This window comes from Primulina eburnea, chromosome 9 (assembly GCF_022965805.1).
Source record: "Primulina eburnea isolate SZY01 chromosome 9, ASM2296580v1, whole genome shotgun sequence".
NCBI classification, from domain to species: domain Eukaryota; kingdom Viridiplantae; phylum Streptophyta; class Magnoliopsida; order Lamiales; family Gesneriaceae; genus Primulina; species Primulina eburnea.
In genome coordinates, this window is record NC_133109.1 from 5,868,603 (window position 1) to 5,876,009 (window position 7,407).

The following is a 7,407-nucleotide window of genomic DNA, read 5'->3' on the forward strand; positions in this document are numbered from 1 at the left end:
AAGAATATCATCAATAAACACAATAACGAATCGGTCCAGATAATCTCGGAAGACACGATTCATTAAATCCATAAAGATAGCAGGAGCATTCGTAAGACCAAAAGGCATAACCAGGAATTCATAGTGGCCATACCTCGTACGAAAAGCAGTTTTGGGTACATCTTCGTCTCGAACACGTACTTGATGATACCCAGAACGAAGATCAATCTTCGAGTATACAGAAGTACCCTGAAGCTGATCAAATAAATCATCAATACGAGGAAGTGGGTACTTGTTTTTCACAGTAGCCCGATTCAGTTGTCTATAGTCGATACACATTCGCATCGTACCATCTTTCTTTCGAACAATTAAAACTGGAGCTCCCCAAGGTGATACACTCGGTCGAATATATCCCTTATCGAGAAGATCCTGTAATTGTTCTTTCAATTCTTTCAATTCCAATGGTGCCATGCGATAGGGAGCTTTAGATATAGGTGCAGTCCCCGGCACAAGATCAATACTAAACTCAACTTCTCGATGAGGAGGAAAATCAGGAATCTCATCGGGAAACACATCTGGAAACTCTTTCGCAACAGGAATCTCAGACAAGGAAGACTCCTTCTTCGACATATCAATAGCGTAGATAAGATAACCCTCATCTCTGCTAGTCAACAATCGAGACATCTCCAAGGAAGATACCAATGGAATTTTGGCTTGGGAACCCTTGCCATAAAAATTCCACTTGGGTCCATCAATCGGTCGAAATCGAACCACTCCATGACAACAATCAACAGTAGCGCTATTCGTCATCAAGATATCCATGCCAACAATACAATCAAAGTCGTGCATAAGGAGGACAATCAGATTCAGAAATATCACATTATCCTCATATATCAATACACAATTATGCACAACTTTCTCAGACAATATAATCTTCCCTGCTGGCGTGGCTATCGACAAAGTATCATACAACGGGGTACACTCAATATCGTGATATGCAACAAATGCATGAGATATGAATGAATGAGATGCTCCTGTATCAAATAAAACACGTGCAGGATAATCGCAAAGCGTGCAAATACATGCAATCACGCCACCAGGAGCTTCTCTTGCCTGATCCTCAGTCATGGCATACACTCTCACTTGAGGACGAACTTGGGCACTCTGACCACCCGGTCCTCGATATCGTGGGACACTCGACTGCTGAAAAGATGGAACAGGAACAGCAGGTCTCATCATACCAGGGCCACCTCTAAATCCTGACTGGGGTTGAGCAGAAGTCGTACCCCTGTTCGGACATACTCGAGAGAAATTGCCTTCCTGCCCACATTGATAACAAGTACCAGACATACCTCGACATTGCTCGATAGTATGTTTACCCCCACAATGGCTACAGTAGGGAGCAATCACAGGACTCCCTCTCTGGGATCCACTAGAACTCGAAGAAGACGAAGAAACAGAGCCAGTCTTCTTGAACTTCTTACCCCTCGGTCGCAAGGTAGGCTGCTGAGCTGACACCGGTGGTGGAGGAGTATACTGTGGACCTCCCCGTCTAAGTCCAGCCTCGGCTGCCTTAGCTCGTTCAACTGCCTCTGCGTAGCTGGTAGGCAATCCAGAAACAACATATGTATATAAAACAGGATGTAAACCATTTACAAACCTGTTATATTTTGCCCTCGCATTCCCAGCCACGTGAGGTGCATACTTCAACAAAGTAGAAAATTTAGAAGCATACTCTGCAACAGTCATCGTTCCCTGCTGCAGATTATTAAATTCATTCTCCTGAGCAGTATAATAAGAAGGAGGAGAATACTGCTCCAGAAATTGGGCCTTGAAGACATCCCAGGTGACTTCAGTCCCGGCCTCTTTCAATCCAATCTCAGCGGCTTCCCACCAAGATTTAGCTCGGTCTTTCAGCTAATACAAAGCAAGTTTCAGTCTCCGAGCCGTGGAATACTCAACAATATTAAACAAGTGCTCGATATCCTTTAGCCAGACCTCAGCTCTTTCAGCACTCTCAGTACCAAAGAACTTCGGTGGTTTCAAATCCTGAAATCGAGCCATCACAACATCCATGGACAATCCTTCAAATTGCCCAACAATCCTCTCAGTACTGCTACTCGCAGTTTCATTTGTGTGGTCCATCTACAAATCAAAAGATGAATATCACAATTTCATATCAATTTCATAATCTCATCGTCTCATATCATCACCTCATATCATCAATCTCATCAGATACTTACTCAAATCAAATCACATAAGAGCAAGTAATACAAATAAGTCAAACACATACGCACAATTCATTTGTGCCTATTCCAGTGTACACAAGACTCAATAGAGCATTCCCAGTTATGCTCTGATACCACTCTGTGTGGGGCCCTTAGCTCCTAATCGTTATTACAATGCAATCAGATTAGGGTTTAATTAATCACAGCGGAAAACGGGTTTAAAATTTCTTTTACGACGAGCCCAAAACATCTCTTCTAGATTTATAATACTAAAAATAGTATTTAATCTTAATTCATAAAACACGCCCACACGTAATCACAACCAATCACATACAAACATCTCATATCCTCGGGAAATGCCCCGGTATATAGATACATATACATATATATACTGGGAACAATACATAAACAAAAACATCAGCCCAAGCTTTGGCTCCCTCCAGAAGTACCCTCTCTGGCCTCCTGAAATCCTGGAGTACCTGCCATTGTCCACACACAAAGACAACAACAGCCCCCCTTGGGGGTGAGCAAAGCTCCGTATGGAACAACCAATCATATATACCACATATATCTAAACAATGATATATGGTATGCAATGCATGTATGTCGTGGAGGTATCAGGTCAAATGCCCATCCACTGAGCACATATCAGAATCAATCGACTCGCTATCAAATCAAATCAATGCTCGAGCTGGCACACCAGCCGATATGGGAATACACATATGATAGCGTCGACGAAGCGCCATCAATCCCACATCTCATATCCAATCATATGGGGTCACAATTGTCTATGATTTACGGGTCATATAATACCGGCATAGCGATTGTGTTCACAAACCCCGGAATCCAATCCAATCATATCAGGGTATCCAAGGATCATAGCTCAACATGCATGTCATGTATCGATGTATGCATAAAATGATGTGTGTTAACAAAACATTTATTTTGTACATCGATACTCAAATCTCAATGTCATGTATGCCACATCAAATCATCAAATAGGCACATAGACACGTATTCCAATCCAATCCAATCATATATCATATAATACAGATACCTATCGTATGTTACCCGGTCGCAACATACCTCAATTCTTCGTTTCCAGTTGATGTAGCCTGAAGATATTGATATGACACTTTATCTACATCAATAACATACTCATTCCAATCAATAACATGGTCCAAAATCAATAATATGAGTTTCAAAAATCATTTGAAACTTCAATAATTCATATCAAATTCAAATCATATCATAATTCAATTCCGACTTCGAATATACGTTTATTGTCGGTTATTCTACTACATATCAGAAATTCAACTTCAAATACATGCTATTCCAGCACTTTAATATTTCAAGCTGCTGGAACTAGAAGAAAATTACCTCAGTCTGAAGCCCTCGACGCGCAGATTACAAATATATAATTTGTTTCGCGTTTAGACGGCGTTTCAAAGTCGATTTGGAAGAAAGAAATTTCAAAATCTCGAACTTCCTCTCGAAGTTATCGAATGAAATGAAGAAAAAGAGGAAAAGAACTTATTCTTATCTCCACCGATCTCGCGCTCGGGCGGTAGAATTCTTGCGCCCGAGCGCGAGACATTCTGCCCCCGGATTTTATTTACGCCGCGCTCGAGCGGTCAAAAGTTACCGCTCGGGCGCGGAGTGTTCTGCCCGAACACTATCTTTTCATACTTTGGCGCTCGGCCAATCCACTCAACTCATATAACGTCAATTCATATTCAATATTCATTTCTCAATTCATTGTCATAATATACATCAATTACATAATCATATAACAATTTCATAAACTATCGATAATCACGTAGGATTTACGATAATACGATACACGGTCCTTACAGATATTCTCTCATGGCCTTCACATTCATGGACAACTTAAGTGCATCAATTTCCAATTGAATTATCACAAAAACATCATCATAAGCTGTTGGACCATGTGGATTGAAGTTTTCCCTTTCTCGGTTAGTATCAATTTTAGACCGCTTTCTCTTACTATTATTTCCAAAAATTCTCTTCTCTTGATTGTTATTCGAATCACGTTCGCCTTATTCCATTCCATAATTTGATATTATTGTTATGAAATTTATCCAATTTTTCCAACATTTTGATATTTGAATAATGGATAAATGTTTTATTGTCTACCCATTTGTCAAACTTCTTTGGTTGAATTTGTACTGTATTTTCTTTTTCTTGCATTCCAGTTTGTACTGCTGACAATGGCTTAGTTAGTTCCACTAGAATACCTTTGCCTTTTTCTTTTGGATCAATCTGCGGTAATCCAGAGTTATTAGAGGTAATACTGGTTTCAAAGATCTTGAAACATGGCAGTACCTTGTTGACCAAAACATATGAGATTGGAGTTGGTCTGATAGTGAAAGGGATCGAATAAGGTGACCGAAAAACACAACGGAAGCTATAAAATTTTCGAAAATCACATTTTCTTGCAAGGAAATTTTCAGCCACCATGTGTACTAGTGTAGCATATACAAAAACTCAACTTTCAAGCATAGGGTGTTGAGAAAATTACCTATCAATCACAAGGATTGATTTTATGGCTCCAACTAAAGTATATACACTTTAGCTCTTGATGGATGAAGATCTACAAGCTCCTCCTTTCTTTTGGACTCCTTTCTTCCCATCAAGCCCACCACCAACTTAAAAGATCCACCTTACACTTGCACTAGAAAATGTAGGGCATTTTTCTTTGAGAAGTGAGTTGTTGCTTCAACAAATTGAAGAACAAAATTGGAGGAGAAAGGGGGAAGAAATTTCGGCCATGGTGAGGGGAGGAGAGAGGGAAGAGCATTTTCTTGGTTGAGGAAAAAGTGTGTTCTAGCATGTGCAAGACATGCCTAGTTTCTTGCAAAAGTTGTCTCCCAACCTTTCACCTCCCCATGCATATAATATATGGTTTTAACAAATTAAAAACCATGGACTAAATTTAATTATCTCAAATATATTTGAGACTAATTAAACATTACTTGAATTTACCCAAGTCACACTAGTTAAATAATTATTTTAATTGAGCTCTACAAGACTCAATATAATTTAATTAATCCAACACTTGAATTAATTTAATTATTTGGACTCTACTAGGTCCACTAGTGTTTAATTAATTCAACACTTGAATTAATTTAATTTAGTCCACAATAATGTTTATGAAAATCACAATTTTCAAATACATTATTTACTTGGCCAAATTTTAATTTAGGAACACTTCCATAAATTAAAATTTACATTTTTCTCATAGAAGTCATACTTCTATTTCATTTACACTTATAAACTCATTTATAAGTCGTTCAACACATTGAACTAATTTCTCCTTTATAGAAGTCATACTTCTAATTTTCCTCACGCTTATAAACTCCTTTATAAGCCGTTCAACACATTGAACTATTTTTACTTCTCAACGGGATCTAGAAAGCTAGTACTTGTGTGGCCCTCAATGGTTCATTGATACAACTAGCCGTGGGTTCACATCTCTATGTGATTCGGACTAAACATGTCCTGATATGAGCATACCCCAATTGCTCCATTCTTATTTATCAACACCTTGATAATAAGAACGTCAGAACTCAAGTCTGATAGTACCCAACCAATCACGTTAAACGCCTAGCAGCATCGCTTACGTGATTCCCTAGGTATCACATGATAGTGCCTGCAAGAACTATTCAATTATGGTTAGCGTACAGTACGGTACCTTCAACTCATATATCCCGATCGATTCGAAAACCATTGGTTTATCGAGAGTTGTCAATGAATCGATACTATGTGTCATGTCGTAGTTGCATCGATGGTGTAATCTATGAAACCCTTTCATAATTACCACCATACTCTGGCCAGAGATTTCGATCTACATACACATGATAACACATAGGATATCCATACCCGAAGGTAAGCGGTGAATCCCCGACTACAATGCATCGACTCCTATGCGTTTCGACAGAACACCCAACCTTGCCACCTAATGACCCCATGAGAGTCGGTAAACAAGTCAAAGTGTAATTCTAGCACATAGAGTCTCAATGTTGTCCCGGGTCATAAGGACTAATTCTGTACAACCATAAACTAGGACATTTCCACTCGATAAGTGAGAACCACTTGGAAAGTCCTTTTATGGAGGGTTGTTCAGTGCACTCTACAAGGAGCACCTATCTGCATGCTCGGACATCACAATGTCCCCTACCAATGAAACATGGTACTCACATCGCAGATACTAGTCTCTAACTCGAGCGGCCTATATCCTTCTTAGTGGCGGCTGAATCGACTAGGAACCGTTTAGAATATACAGTATTACAAATATGAGTTTCATGATACTCATCATATGAGCATCTCATATTCTTTCTACTATTTGTATATTCAAGGGCTTTATCTATGCAACTAGCATGGGTATACAGATAAAGATGTGCCAAAGTAATAATTTCAAATATTATTAAAATAAAGATTGCTTATACATAGAGTTTCATTGTGAACACTCGGCCAACACTTGGCTCGACGGGCACCTAGTCTAACAATCTCCCACTTGCACTAGAGCCAACTACCCATGCTTTAAACCCATTGATTCGCGATGCTTGTCGAATAATGGTCTAGGTAAAGGCTTAGCTAGTGGATCAATCAACATTATCGGCGGAGCCGACTGTGTCAAAAGACACTTCTCCTCTTTCCACAATCTCTCCGAGGATGTGGTACTTTCTCAATACTAGTTTGGATTTCTGATGAGACCTAGGCTCCTTTGCTTGAGCTATAGCTCCCGTGTTGTCACACAACACCGGGATAGGAGCAACTCCATTAGGAATGACGCCCAACTCTTGGACGAAATTCCTTATCCAAACAGCCTCCCTTGCTGCATCTGATGCAGCAACGTATTCGGCCTCTGTGCTGGAATCCGTAATATTGTCTTGCTTGGAACTCTTCCAAGAGACTGCAGCACCATTGAGCATGAATACAAAACCAGAGGTTGACTTCGAGTCATCGATATCGCTTTGGAAGCTAGAGTCGGTATAGCCTTCCAATTTTAGTTCTCCACCCCATAGACCAAGAACACATTATTGGTCCTTCTCAACTACTTGAGGATGTCTTTCACAGCTTTCCAGTGTGGAAGACCAGTGTTCGATTGATATCTACTCACTACACTTAGTGCGAAAGCCACGTCAAGACGTGTAGATATCATCCCATACATGATGCT